Source organism: Microcebus murinus, chromosome 9 (genome assembly GCF_040939455.1).
Source record: "Microcebus murinus isolate Inina chromosome 9, M.murinus_Inina_mat1.0, whole genome shotgun sequence".
Taxonomy (NCBI): domain Eukaryota; kingdom Metazoa; phylum Chordata; class Mammalia; order Primates; family Cheirogaleidae; genus Microcebus; species Microcebus murinus.
In genome coordinates this window covers 11,745,925-11,760,372 of record NC_134112.1, presented here as the reverse complement: position 1 = coordinate 11,760,372, position 14,448 = coordinate 11,745,925, and the positions used below count along the sequence as shown (strand labels likewise).

At 40.5% G+C, this 14,448-nt stretch overlaps 1 non-coding gene across 1 annotated transcript; it reads left to right on the top strand.

Annotated features, from left to right (window-relative positions):
* The first annotated feature begins 14,126 nt into the window (after positions 1 to 14,126).
* On the top strand, positions 14,127 to 14,229 carry LOC142873171 (U6 spliceosomal RNA). Its single transcript, XR_012921217.1, has one exon. It is a non-coding gene; the product is annotated as a U6 spliceosomal RNA (small nuclear RNA).
* The last annotated feature ends 219 nt before the right edge of the window (positions 14,230 to 14,448 follow it).

Here is a 14,448-nt window from a genome sequence, read left to right as displayed (position 1 = left end):
TCAGTTGTAATTTCTCCTTTTTCATTCCTGATTAAGCTATTAGAGTCCCTTCTTTTCTGCTTCTGGTTAATCTAGTAAGAAGCCTGTGAATTTTGTTTATATTTTCAAAGAACCAACTTTTTGTTTCATTAATCTTCTGTATAGTTCTTTTGTTATTGATTTCATTTAGTTCTGCTCTGGTCTTGGTTATTTATTTTCTGCTTCTGGGTTTGGATTGGTTTATTCTTCTTTTTCCAATTCCTTGAGATGATTCATTAAATTGTTCATTTGTGATCTTTGTGTCTTTTGGATATAGTCATTTATGGGTATAAATTTTCTACTCAGGACTGGTTTAGCTGTAGCTCACAGATTTTGATCACTTGTGTCCCCTATATCATTTAGCTCAAAGAATCTTTTGATTTCTATCTTAATTTTATCCTTGACCTGACTATCATTCAGCAGTAGGTTGTTTAGTTTCCATAACTTTGTGTATTGATGAGTAGGTTTTTTTTTATTTTTTGGAGTTGATTTCTAATTTTAATACTCTATGATCTGAGAAGATGCATGGTATAATTTCTATTTTTAAAATTTGTTGAGACTACTTCTGTGGCCTAGGATATGGTCAATCTTAGAGATTGTTCCAGGAGCTGATGAGAAGAACATATTAATTTATTCAGTGGTTTTGGATAGAATGTTCTATAAATATCTGTTAGGCCCATTTCGTCTTGAGTTCTGTTTACGTTTATTGTTTCTATGTTTATTTTATGTTTGGAGAATCTGTCCCATTTTGTCAGAGGGGTGTTGAAGTCCCCAACTATTCTGGTGCTGCTATTTATCATTTTGTTTAGATGAACTAGGATTTGCTTTATGAATCTGGGGGCACCTGTGTTAGGTGCAGAAATATTTAAAATTGTTATGTCTTCTTGTTGAATTGTTCCCTAGACTTTTCACAAGTACCCTTTATCTGTTCAGGAGGGTCCCTTCTATTGCAAATTTTCTTAGAGTTGTTAACATGAATGAATGTTGTATTTTGTCACATGCTTTTTCAGTATCAATTTATATGATCACACATATTTTCTTCCTTAAATTCTCCATGTAGTAGACACATAGATTGATTTCCAAATGTTGAGTAAGCCCTGTGTTCCCAGGATAAGCCCTACTTGATCATGATGTATTATTCTTACTGTGTTGCTAGATTCAACGTGCTAATATTTTTTCTTGAGGATTATTGGTCTATGGTCATGAGGAATATTGGTTTGTAGATGTTTTGGGAACTTACTTTGTTCTGTTCTGGTATCAGTGTAATGCTGGCATCCTATAAAATGAATTGGAAAATATTTCCTCCTCTTGTGTTTTCTGAAAGAAACTGGATAAAATTTGTATTTTTTTTTCTTTAAATGTTTAGTAAAATTTGCAGTGAAAATATCTTGGCATATAGGTTTAGTTTTGGCATGTTTGACAATGAATTTGGTTTGTTTGTAGTTATAGGACTGTTTGGGTAAGCTATTTCACCATCTTATGTGAGTGTGATAGTTTGTATTTTTCAAGGAATTGGATTTTTATTTAAGTTATTGAAGTTATGAATATACAGTTATTATTCTTTCTATTAAGAAATCCACAGAATAATGTGTCATTTTTCTCTGGCTGCTTTTAAGATTGCTTTCTTTAATTTTAGATTTCAGCAGTTTTATTATATGTTTGGGCATAAATTTCTTTGGGTTTCTTCCATTTGTGGTTTTCTAAGCTTCTTAAGTTTGTACATTTGCATCTTTCACCAAACTTAAAAAGTTTCAGCCATGATTTCTTTATATATTTTGTCAGTATCACACTCTCTCTCCTCTTCCCCTGAAACTTTGAAGAGAAGAATGTTAGACATTTTGTTATTGTCTCCCTGGGGCTCCCTTGATTTGTTTTTATTCTTTTTGCTCTTCGTTGTTCAAATTGAGTAATATCTGTTGGTCTCTCTTCAAATTCATGGACTGTCTCCCTGTTATATCCATATTATTATTGAGCCTATCTATTGAGCTTTTTATTTCATTTATTGTATTTTTCAGCTCTAAAAATCTTAATTTGGTTCTTATTTATGTTCTCTACTTTTTTGTTGAGATTTTCTATTTTAACTTTTTGCAACAGTTTTTGCAGTTGGCAATTTGAGCACTACTATAATAGCTTTTTAAAATTAGCCAGATAATTACAACATCTTTGTCATCTGTGTCTGCTTCTGTTGTTTTGTCTTTTATTTTGTTGGTTATAACTTTCATAAATCTTCTTAGGTCAAGTAATTTTAATTATATTCTGGACATTTTGAATATTAAGTTCTGAGACTCTATTGCTTATATGTCATGGAAAACTTTGATATTTTTGTTATAGAAAGTAATTGAACTGGTTAGATTCAGGCTGAAAGTTTCCACCTGCCTTCTGTGGACTATGGTTCTAATATCAGTTCTGTTGTCAAAGCCTTTCCGGAGTCCTTCAGATCTGTCACAGGTCTGGGCATGGGTAGACCTGTAGTCTATAGTTAGGGTAGTTCTCCTCCTCTCTTCCTTGGGGGACCTCAGTCTTTTTCTCTTAAGGCCTCCAACTAACTAGATGAGACCCGGCCACATTATGGATGGTAATCTGCTGTACTCAAAGTTTACTGATTTAAATGTTAACCTTATCTGAAAAACTACCTTCACAGGGACATCTAGACTGATGTTTGGCCAAATATCTGGGTCCTATGGCCTAGCCAAGTTGACACATAAAATCAACCCTCACAAGTCCATCTTGTGTCAACTTGGCATTCATATACATTTACTTAAACCACACTTAATCTCCAAATAAAGATAATAGCAAAGTGACACTCTCACCTTAACATGGCACAACCATCCTGTACAAAACTGAATACACACATATCCTTTTCCCAGAATGGGATGCAAAGTCCTTGGGTGATGTTTACTATTTTTGATATCCTGAATAATATGATGTAGGGTTAACAACACTTAAATACTATGACATGAAGTCAATACATCTTGTTCAAATCAGACTGAGCAACATAGCTAAACCCCGTCTCTACAAAAAGTAGAAAAATTAGTTGGATGTGGTGGCATGCACCTGTAGTCCCAACCACCTGGGATGCTGAGTAAGGATGATCACTTGAGCCCAGGAATTTGAGGTTTCTATGAGCTATGACCACACCACTGCACTCTAGCCTGGGCAGCAGAGCAAGACCCTGTCTCTAAATAAAAATACACAAATAAAGTCAATACATCATATGTTATATAGTAAGAGGATACAAGAGAGAACAAAACAGAGATATTTGCTTGATAAACACACACACACACACACACACACACACATCATACATCACAGATATACACACAAACATATTCATAACAAAATACAAAAGAAATACTCATGACAATTGCACCTCTCTCAGAGTTTTGCCTCCTTCAGGTCCTATTACCAGGTAATGTCCCTGCTGCCTCAGGATCATCTGGGGTCTGGGGCAGAGGAGAATTAAGAAAAGGAAAAGAAATACATGAGGAATTTCACCAGTGGGTGTTTTAGGAGCTTACCTTTCAGCCCCTTGAGCCAGAGGTAAAGGGCCCCTCTTTGAGTTCTCCCTCTTCTGTGCCATGCTGTCCCCTTCCAGGTTTTGGGACGTGTGGAATACAAGGCACAGGTCTCTGGGGGAAATATAGTAGGCTCACTGCCATATCAATGCTTCTTCAAATGTTGGTGCTCTTTTCCAATCTTCCAGCTGCTATTTTCTTTCCAGGGCCCTTGGATAGCTGTCCCATGCATTCAGTCCAGGTCTTATCGCTGTAATCAGAGAATTAAAAAGGGTGAGTGTGTTGATTCTATCTCACACCCAGAATCAAGACTTCTCACTTGTTTTCTTACCTTATTTAACATGACTACTAGAAAATTTCAAATTACACATGTGGCTCATATTTATGGCTTCCATTATGTTTCCATTGGATACTGGTCTAGAAGTTTGATAGACAATAAAACAATCCATATAATTAATATTGATTAAGCACCCACTCTGTGTTAGACACTTTGCTAAGTGCTATTGAACAAAATGAAAACAGTGCCTTCCAACACAGAAGAGTCTAGAGAGGTAAACAGACTTTAAATAGGTGATCACACACCTAAAACTATATCATTATACTTGCAATACGCATCATAAATGCAATAAAGAGTATGCCATGGAGTTCCTAACCTGGGGCTGTAATCCAGGCTGTGGGCTGTGGAAAGTGTCCATAAAGAAGTGGCATTTAAATCAAGGCTTGAATGCCAGTAGTTTCCTGGAAGAGGGGAGGGAAGGAGCACTTCTGGCAGATGTAACCCATGGGCTGGAGAGTTTTAGACAGAAAGGAGCTTTCATCACGGAGAAGGCCGGTGTTGGTTGGAGGAGAGTGGAGGCCTGAGTTGGCTGGGGGTGGTGGAGTGTGCAGATTCGCCTCGGGAAGACCCTGTGAAGGATGACCCCTGATAGACACGAGCGGTGCGTTCCTCCACAAGGTCATTTTGTTCGCTTTGGGGTCCCTTTCTGAGAGGAAACAGGCCCAGGGAAACATGCCCCAGTACTTCTGACGACTAAGCAGGAGGGCGTTGGAAGCCTGAGAGGATCCATTTCGTGTTTCTTAGACCACTCCTCTGAATCTACAACTGGAAGAGTCTCTGGTGAAAAAGGAGAGACATGTGTGTAATCGTCTTCTTTCCTCCTGTCACTGAACACCACCTGAGACTGTGGAGGACAAACCCTCCAGTATGAGAAGTTTCCCTGAAGTTTTTCTGGCACAACACCTTCATTAAAAAAGGTGTATGGCTCAAAATCATGAGGTCTAGAGAAATTACAAGATGAGTCCCAAATAATAATGCAAGTTAGTAGCAGCGGAAATAGGCCAGAACCCAGAATGCCCTCATGTTTGCCACAGGGAAAGGAAGAGTGCTGACCCCGACCTCCTTCCACACCAGGCTGCTTCCCTCTTGCCTAACTCAGCTCACACCGGCCACGACACACAAGGCCTCTTTGTCCTCACCATCTCACCACATTTAGTGAAGTTATTTTGGTAGTTTTTCAAACCACTGCCCTGGTATAGATTACCTCTGGCTTTTATGACTTCCTCAAAACCAAGGGGCAGGACTAAGTCAGTTCTAGAATGTTCCTGGCCTCACCACCTGTATTTGAAGGTCATGTTTATCAGAGTAACTTTAAAAAGAGTCATTGCTCTCACATTTTTATGCTAAATCTTCTCATTTTCCCTTTATCAATCCTACCCACATGAGCATACAGATATAAGAAATTTGGAGTTTCCTTTTTCATAAAATAAAACACTATTAAGAGTTTTGGTTTTGCAATCAGTTTGACATATGTGAATACACTCATGCAAATGCCACTTGGAGAGCGGATGACATCAGCGAGAGGGGCTTTGTTGCTTGGATCTCTCCTAACCTGGGCTTAGCTGGCTACAAGAGACCTTTGGACACCAGTTGTGACTTTCCCAGCTTTAGAAAGGAGAGGCATATTTCTGAATTGCAGCAGCTGTATCTGGAGAGTAATAGATTCATTCATAGCCAGAGCTATGCAAGAGTCTAGCCCAGTTAGATATTTATTAGCCGACATTTAGCCCAATTGATGGGGGACTTTGCCATTTGTTTAATGGCCAGTCACATTAAAGGGGAAAAAAGCAATGGTGATTTTTTTGAGGAGAAAATGTCCATCTCACATGCCTGGTCAGTGTTCATGGCCCAACATCACAGGCAGACCAGAGCTTTATTCCTAAATATCTGATAAACCAACACTCGACAGCCCCTTTTCCATACATGTCTGCTGTTTGTGGTTTAACAAACAAATATATAAGAGAAAGAAATGATCGGCAATGAAAAGTCATCTCTGCAGAACTGTGCCAAGGGCTGGGCAGACTTTGAAAGTCAGTCTTGCTCTGAAAAACACAAGAGTCACCAGTTCTTGGTCTGGGAACCGCTTTCGCTGAGGCAAAAGGCAGAAAAGGTTGATTGCAAATCCAGGCTGTCCAAGAGGAGATGCAGTTCCTCCTGCTGTTGGCCAGGGAAAAAGCAATAATGGCACTCACAAGAGGAACAGCCTTCCGGTCTCTCCTTGGCCATTTTGTGGGATGTTCCTCTCTCGTCCCCCACCGCAGGCACCGCTGCTCACACACCTCCCCAAGCTACTGTGAGCTCTGGTTTTGCTGGCAGCTTGCACTAGACAATGTCAAATAAGACAGCCAATGTCAAGACCGAATTTGAGAAGACCAGCTGCTTTAACATGCAATTAAGTTTCGCCTGGAGAAGAAATTTTAAGACAGGTAACACGGCTGTCTACACATACTTTGAGAACCACCAGAAGGAAGAGGGGCGAAGCTCAGTTTCAATAACTCCAAAATGCAGCATTTTGTTAGGCTGGATTCATAGCCTGCTGTTTTTCCCTCTCGCCTCAGTGAAAACAGTTGCCAGATCCTGAAATGTGTATTTGCTAAAAGGTGAGATCACAACCTGGGAGTAAGATTTAAGGCAAGATAGGTGATTGCTTTGCCAATATGATTCATTTTTCCTTTTGTATTTTTTGTTTGCACTATCTGTGAAAACAATATAGTATCAGTGCTAATCTAATCCTTGTCGTCATTAACTAGAAAATTATAATACTTTTCCTCCATATTTATAATTTTAAGGCCCAATGTAATATTATTTTATTACATTCAGTTTCTATAGAACTTTCCAGGAAAATATAACTTCAACTCTAACAGCAGATGAATGCACTCACAAGAAATTCCATCTCTCCATCTCGAGGGAGTGCTGGAGTGTTTTCGTTCAAGCAGCTAAGGGACACCTACCCTGAAACCTTTTGCCTCTACATTCACATTTTTAGACTTTTCTTTCCTTTGATTTGTCAGACCAGATTTTTTCTTTCCCCGACTAAGACATGCATGGAAGTAGTCAATAGCGTCTACTCTTTACTTTTAATAACCATCAGAATGGTTTTCAATTAAATGTTAGATTTGAAAAGAATTAATAGTGTGCAGAAAAGGTGAGACTAGTTGTGAATCCACCTCTCCCAGCTATGTCTTGATTTTTAACTGCCGGCAGCTAAAGACCAAGAGATCAGAAAGCCAGCAAAGACCTTGTGTTGTAACCCCCACTGTGAACTGCATGTTTTCTCTCAGGGATTGAATGTTTGAAAGAAAAGCAGATTTTTAGCTAGTCGAAAAAGTTTGCACACAGTAGGAGAGGGAGAACTTCAAAAGCTCCCCATCCTTCTCCTTGTTCCTGGACCTCTGCCAAAGTCCAGGCATATTCTACTTACTTCTGGGAAAGCCACCTTCTCCCCTGCAACAGAGAAACAAATCAGGCCCAACCTTTAGACCAGCAGATGGCTTCCAGGGAAAATATAAATGATCCACCTGCTGAAGCGAGGAGCTGACATAAAGTTGGATGTATTTGCAAATGACTCATGGTGATGACTTCCTTGCGGTTGTCAACGTGCAGCCTTCTCAGCCACCTCTAATTGCTGGGCGGACAGCTCAGCAGGTTAAACAGCTTCCCTGTCTGTTCCTCAGGAGGACCGCAGGGGTCCATCTCTGCCCTGACCCTTGAGCTATTCTGTAGAAAGGATCTGGACTCATTTTCCTTGTAGACACCATGCTTAACTCACTTTCTTCCTGTGGCAGGCATTTGTGATTATTTGTTGAAATGAATTTGAATCCAAGGCAATAAATGAGGATGCTAGTCTCTCCAGTTGTCTTTCAGGGCACAGGTAGGCAGGTTTATTTAGAACTAGTCTATCTTTAGAGTATTGCTGGAAAAATCCACATGAATGGTGATGTTTCTATACCAAGTTTCTTTGCCTTGAGTTATAGAACCTCAGATTTAAACAAGCTCTTAGAGGTTACCTGGTCATATAGATCCTCTGTATACATTTATGCTTTTCCTAGGCCGCAGTGGCATATATTCTACCACCTCACAAAGATAAATCCACTTCTGTGAAATAAAATTTATACTCAGATTTAAGATCAATTCTAATTCATGATTGAGAACTCTTTTATTCTCCTTCCTTTTGTTGTCAAGGAAAAAAGGGAAAAACACAGGAGTTCCCATGGTTTCAAAGTGTCCCCCCAAAAGCATGTGTTGGGCACTTAATCCCTAACGCTAGTGCTGGGAGGTAGAGACTATTGAGAGATGATTAGGCTGTGAGGGCTCTGCCCTCATGAATTGATTAATGTTGTTATCGCTGGAGTGACTTCCTTATAAAAGGGCGAGTTTGGTCTCCTCTCTCTTGATCTCTCTCCTCTCTTCACCTTTCCACCATGGAATGCCATGCCAATAAGCCCATGCCAGATGCTGTCCCCTCAGTCTTGGACTTCCCAACCTCCAGAGCCATGAGCCAATAAGTTCTGCTCATCAGAAATTATTCAGTTTGTGGCATTCTGTTATAGCAGCAGAAGACAGATGAAGGCAGGAGGGCAACATAACTATTAAGTATCATATAGTAATCTTTAGTTACATTATTTTTGAAAGGAAATATTCACCTTACCACATTTTAAATTAGATCATTCAAAGAATACTAAATGTGTATCGTATAGTATTCTGTGTGTATCCTACATATATACATATAATGCTAGATCAAGAAGCAACATTATTTTCTAGGTGCCATGGCCCCCTTATTTATAGAAAAGGAATATTAGGGACATAGAAAAAAGGGGAATACTCACGAACACATAGTGGCAAAGCTCACTAAAGGAAAGAGAGACCTAAACAGAGATTTAAAAATAAACAAAAACCAAGCCAGAAAGAACAAAGAGGAGAAATGGACAACAAAGAATAGAGAAGCAAAGGTGGGAGAAGAGCGAAAGGACAGTCTGGTAGAAGCAGGAGGAAAAGAATTAGAGAGAGCAAGGAGCCGAGGAGATAAAGGGCAGAGGAGAGGAGAAACAACAAAAGGAAATCTTAATGTAAGATAATGGAGAGAAAATGGACTTTGGAGTCTAATTGCCTAGAATGAAACACCAACTCTACCTCTACTACCTGTGTGGTCTGGGCAAGTCACTTTACTCGGTTTCCCTCAACTGTTAAATGGGAATAACAGCAGTGCCCACCTCAGAGAGTCACTGTGAAGTGCTGGGACACAGTGGGCACCATAGAAAAGTGCTTGTTCTCAGTATTATCTGTGCTCCAGTCCCCAATCTGGGCCCTGGTAGCTCCCATGTGTGTCTACCACTGTCAAAATAAAATAATAAGCAATTGTGAAATCTTACTGATTTTTCAAGTCCTGAATATAAAACATTTTTCTCCTCATATGTTCTTTTTTAAATTCACATAATTTATCTGTTCAAAGCATAATTATAGTGACTAGATTTCTAGAACAGTCTGGACTTTAAATATTCTTTCCCACTGTCACAGTAAATAAGCTGTGTCAGACCATATGTTTCTACTTTCTCAGATACACAAACATATAGTCTATCATTGTTTCAGCAGGTAAGGTGGAGAAGTTGCCCAGGCAATGAATACAGGAGGGCCAACTCATATGGTTGTCAGTGGCATGTGCTTCTAAAAGTCTTCTAAGTAAAATCTACCCTTGGGTGACTATATCTCCACTTAGAGCCATGGTCCATCAGATAAAATTAATTTTTGGAAGTCTCATTTATTCTTCATTTCCTTGTCCCATGCTTCTGCCCCCACCCCATTCCCTACCAGCAAACTAATACTTGTAGCCACACAGCTCAACCAACTCTGGCATTTCAGATCAACCTTCGAATTACCAATTTGGATGCATAATGCCCAAAAGTGAATTACTCATTTAACACACTGGCTGTGTGAAAGTCCCTAAAAGTCAAGATAGGTTTAAAGTCCAGACAGATTTGATGTTTGTCTTGGACAGCTCACACTTTCTGAATCTGCACAGTCATAAACAGACAGAACAAATATTATGGTCTGGTCCTGTCATATTTCTTCGCTGCTGTGATGAGCACATAATCTCCACTTACTAGAAATATTGATATGTTTTTATCGTTTTTGTTTTCAAAATCACACCCTTGGTGTAACTGACTCAGGACAAAGTACAAAAATTTACGCATTAATTAAAATGCATAAAACACAGAATAGCAACAGTAACTAAAACAGCTTAATTCTTTCTCAGGGCAGTCCAGTATAAAATTTCAGGGGGATATTTCCAGCTGGGAAATCTTGAAGAGTTACATGAAGTTCACTTTGGCCCTCATTTAATTCTCCAATGTGTCTCAGCTTCTGTACCATTCTCAGCAATTTGCAAAATGTATGAAATAAATATTAGCTTTTTGAACTGGGTACTTAAGGATACACTCAGACTCCACTTCACTCCCCATTAAACATGAATAAATGACCAAAAATTGTATGAGTTTATCCATGGCCACTCCTCTTCCTTCTCCTAAAGCTTCCTTTACTTGCTAGAGTGATTTTGAACTGAGGGTCCTGTATAGAGATGTAAACTTGAGAAAGAAGAGAGCAGAGGCTAATAGAAAACATCGAATTGTTGAAGGAAATAGAAAGGCGTGCTCCAGAGGCGTGTGCTTGGGGTGAGGGTGTGGTGGAAAGCAAACACAGGCAAGTCCTGCAGGTCTCAGCACCCAGATCTGGTTTTTTTGTGGCATGACTGTACAACAACAGCTTTTTAACTATGATGTGTTTTATTTAATTAATTTATTTATTTATTTATAAGAGCCAAGGTCTACCTCTGTCACCCAGGCTGGAGTGCTGTGGCATGATCATACCTCTCTGCAGCCTCAAACTCCTGGCTCAGTGATCCTCCTGCCTCGGCGTCCCAAAGTGTTGGAATTACAGGTGTGTGATATATTTTAAATACACTATATTGCATGTGCTTTACACACACACATGCACATGTACACATACACTACAAAGACCTATGCACTCAGAACCCAGCTAAAAAAATTCACTGACATTCTCTGTATCCCTCCCTGGTCTCTTATCTCATTCTCTTCCATGCACGCAGTGGACAGCATTATCTGTGATGAGGTGTTCAGATATATCCCAAAGGATATTATATAGAGGTATTCAGATATATCCCAAAGGATATTATATAGAGAATATTGTTTTGTTTATTTGTATATTTATTTAATATACTACGTAGAATTCCACGAGCATTTCTTTTTAATTCAAGGCCAGCTTCTGTTACTTACTCATCATTATGGGGGATAATCATTTCTGCCACCAAATGGCCAGGCACTATGGAAATGAAACGATTTAATTTGGGGGATAAGAAAACAAAAGGAAAGCGTATTTAGTTCCAGCAATTCAAAGCCCCATGAAGGCAGGAATGAGGCCTCTTTCCAGGGTTCTATTGTGTTTCTAGCACCTAGCTTGATTGCTAGGCATGTACTGGTGCTCAGAGAATATTTGTCAGGTAAGCAGATGAGCGGATGGAGACGGGAAGAAACGATGCACATGGGCCAGTATCACTGCTTGACTTGCCCTCCCTGCTGTTTCCTACGGGGGTGTAGTTTGAGTGCTGAAATCCACCTTTCATTCCTACAACATACTAATGGCAGGGAACCATTTCAGTTGAAGAAATCTGCAGTGCATTTTGAGGTTGTAACCAAAGAAACAATGCAACTATTACAATTCTCGAAACTCTAGTAAAACGTATTCAGGCAGGGCCTCAATCAATAACCCTGGAGCTAAAGAGAAAAGGAGGAATTGTTGGGCAAGAGGCTAAATTATCTTGTTTGAATGATTTGATTTCCTCTAAATACAAGGTCACATATGGCCAGTTTAATTCTTCCTACTCATAAAGAAGTCCAGATCAAAACAGCTAAATTGGATCCAAATTTCACAGTTCTTTTCCCTCAAGGCCCAACTCAGAAGCTCAGAGACATCAATGACCGATGATTTTTATGACGAGCTCCAGTTTTGGCATAATGGGGTCCCTCAGTTAGTTTTAAGACCTTTTCATTTGTGATATAACAGCTCTGTTGTTGGCAGCATTCAATGACATCATCGTCATAAAACTCAGCAACAGCAAGAAGATTGTCTTGGTGTCGAAGTGGGAATTCTGCCGTGGTCCACACCACGCCACCCTGTGTTCTTTGTTCAAAGCCGATGTTCAGGCCGGGTTGACTACACCCAGCTACGAGCTATGACTAAAGCGCATGCCTGCTCATTTTTTCATTACTGCTTCCAGCTGAGAAACACAATTTCTCCCTCACATTTTGTCTGTAGCATTCTCCTCTAGTCTGGCCTTTAGGGTCAGTAACTCAGGTGGCCATATGCACAGGGGCCTTTGATGAGTGTATGAGGAAAGCAAACATGAAATGTCACCACCAGAAATTTGGCCCTTTAGATAGCGAGGGCATTTCTGGCTTCATTAGACTTATTAAAATCTAAACACTGCAGGAAAAGGCCGTCAGCTCTCTGTGGGGGGGAAGGAACATGTGATGGGATCACATGGCCCATTTCCTTCCCTGGTAGCTGGCTGTGTCACCACCCCACTGGCCCCAACCCAAGCATGGCCAAGTGTGCAAGGACGTGCCCCTGGGGTACCGGGCCGTGTTAGGCAGAAGCACAGGCAGCTCCAGCAAGAGTCTAGCTGAGGCATGCACAGACCTCAGCAATAGCCCATCTGTGCTTGATGAGGAAAAGAAAATTGTTCACTCACCCTCCATTTGCCTCAAATGTTATTAAAAATAATCAAGAGTAGAAATAAATGTAACATAACTGGGCCATTGTAGAGACAGAATGTTGCTATAAAACTCTGCAGAGAGGAACTAAAATACCAGTCTCCCTAGGTAAGAGGGAGACAGGAAAATGGCTTTAACAGGAGGTGAATATATGAAGCCACATCCTCAGGGAGTGACAGCTCCGCTGACCAGACCAGGTACTCTATAGGAAGCCGCAGCTTCACAGGCGGGAGCTCTGCCTCTCGCTGCCGTGAGACAAGCCCAGGTGTTCGCTGAGAAACTTCCACCCTTCTCTTCAGCATCTTGGGAAAGAAAAACAAACAACATCCAAACACTATGTAGAATGTATTTGGATGTAGGATCTCAGAATTTTATTCTCTCAGAGGAGCTAAATGGGTTCCTTGAAGGCCACTGAATTGAATGCCGTTTCTGTCCCCGAGCTCACATTTCCAGAGTTTAGCAGAGCAGTGGAGGAGCTCAATTTCCCCGTCCTCGGGGAAGTATTTCCTTCTTGTTCCACAGTTAGGGCTCCTGAGTGCTGTCTTCAAACCTGCTGTTCACTCTCCACTGAATTCAGACCAGTCATTCTCCATTTCCTCAATTAAAGTGGGCCAAGAACTCCCCTTTCCTCACAGAGGTATTGTGACTTTTAATTGCTCTTCCAAGTGTCCCTGAAGTCCCCTCAGAGCCACCCCCACAAGCACGTCTCTCCGGCTCCCACAAGCCTCCTCCGCCTTGTTGCGTGGACCAGAGCTGGCTCTGGCAGACGGAGGGGCCCCGCGGTTTCCTCCCAGCATCTCCCAGGGTGCAGTGATCTCACCAGCCCTTCTTGAAAAGTGTTAGTGACAGCTCCTCTGAGCTAGTTCAACAGGAATAAATCCTCCCACTCCTTCTGACTAGCACTTAATTACTACCTGTGCCTCTGCTTTGAGTCCCTGAGAGAAAGACATCGTCAGGCTTGTTCAGCAAGTGGTTCTCCAAGTGGGTTCTGCAAAGCGCTCATTCTGCAGAATGTTACTAGGTGGTAACTGCCACACACACACCGTGCAGGCGCCACACACACTTGTGTGCACACCAGGCACCTGTACACACTGCGTACAATACATACACACACCCTTGTACACACATATTCACTGCACGCCACATACAGGATGGTCAAATAAGTATAAAATGCAAACTCAATGTGAAACCAATATTTTGCATTAGTTTTAATATACTAATGAGCTTTTAATATACTAATGCACATTATAAATCCTTGAATATGGGGTTTTAGCATGCAGCGTTTCCCAACTTATACAAACAAGGGCTGTTTCTTTGTGGGCAGCACCTGCAATGGATGAGTGTATCATGGAACACAGTCTGCAAAAACTCTAACACAACAATAAAAAGAAGGCCACTTACACATCTAAAACTGGAGTACTGATGTCAATTATTTTTAACAATATCAAAAACATAAACACTTTCAAAATCATGTTGCTTCAGCAGCGCATATTCTAAAATTAGAAGGACGCAGAGAAGATCAGTGTGGCCCCTGTGTGAGGATGACACACAAATTTGTAAAGCATTCCACGAAAAAATAAAATCATTGAAAGGTTAGATCAGGGTTGGCAAACCACCAGCCAAATCTGGCCTGTGGCCTGTTTTTGTACAGCCCTTTGAGATAAGAATGTTTTTATATTTTTAAAGAGTTGTGAAAACAAAACAAACAAAAACTCAAATATGCAGCAGAGACCATATGTGGTCCACAGAGCCATCTATAGAAAAGGGGTGCATAGCTATTAACCACATGTGTTAT